This window comes from Palaemon carinicauda, chromosome 26 (genome assembly GCF_036898095.1).
Source record: "Palaemon carinicauda isolate YSFRI2023 chromosome 26, ASM3689809v2, whole genome shotgun sequence".
NCBI lineage: Eukaryota > Metazoa > Arthropoda > Malacostraca > Decapoda > Palaemonidae > Palaemon > Palaemon carinicauda.
The window spans coordinates 95831879-95832880 of NC_090750.1; the positions used below are offsets into that span (position 1 = coordinate 95831879).

At 37.6% G+C, this 1002-nt stretch overlaps 1 protein-coding gene across 1 annotated transcript in view; it reads left to right on the forward strand.

Moving 5' to 3' along the window:
- LOC137620316 (cuticle protein AM/CP1114-like) overlaps positions 1 to 689 on the forward strand; it is a 2946-nt gene extending 2257 nt beyond the window's left edge. The window contains exon 3 of the mRNA XM_068350548.1: positions 1 to 689. This exon is cut by the window's left edge and continues 1258 nt beyond it. The gene's annotated coding sequence lies outside the window, so the exon portion shown is untranslated.
- The last annotated feature ends 313 nt before the right edge of the window (positions 690 to 1002 follow it).

Sequence of the window (1002 nt, forward strand, 5' to 3'; positions counted from 1 at the left end):
CTTTCTCCAAATCCATAAAGTCAACATAAACCTCCTTGCCTTTTGCTGAATATTTCTTGCATATCTCTAACTGTAAAAATCTAATTCATACATTACCTACCTCTCTTCTAAACCACTCTGTATTTCTAAGATTTCAATCTGTTTTATCCTTAATCGTATTGATTAGTACTCTACCATACACTTTTCCAACAACACTCAATAAACTAATACCCATTGAATTACACTACTCATGCACATCTCCTTTATATAGTGGTACAATACACGCATACACCCAGTCTACTGGTACTATTAACAACATAAAACAAATATTAAACAATCTCACCAACCATTCAAGTACAGTTACACCCCCTTCCTTTAACATCTCAGTCCTCACACCATCCATACCAGGTGCTTTTCCTACTCTCGTTTCATCTATTGCTCTCCTCACTTCCTCTCTTGTAATCTCTCATTCTCATCTCCAATTACTGGTACCTCAACACCTGCAACAGCAATTATATCTGCCTCCTTATCATCCTTAAAGGCGTCACGCAGTGGCCATATAACCCGTGTTATTCTGCATTAAAATGCTTGGAAGTATAAATAAATTGACCATATATTTTTCAAAAGCTTGTCGCAGCTATAATCGATCCTTATTTGGTTATGCCCAGCCCTTGAAATTTTCCGCGTTCGCAGCGCTGCCAGTAGGCCAATTAAACAGCCGCGTGACGTCATATCAGGAACACTGATTTCACTGCCAATGGCGGACACATTGGAAACTATGAGAGATACTGAAGAAATTACCTTTGATTTCACTGATACAGATGACGAGAATGACCCACAATTAGAAATTTTGAAATATATGAAATAAACCACAGTGAAAAATGAAATTACTAAATGAATCCTGCATAGTTACGTTTCTACGCCATCATCAAGATGACTGATTATTTAAATTTTTACAAGCTAATCTACAACCCTAGTTGGAAAAGCAGGATGCCATAAGCCCAAAGGCTCCACCAGGGAATA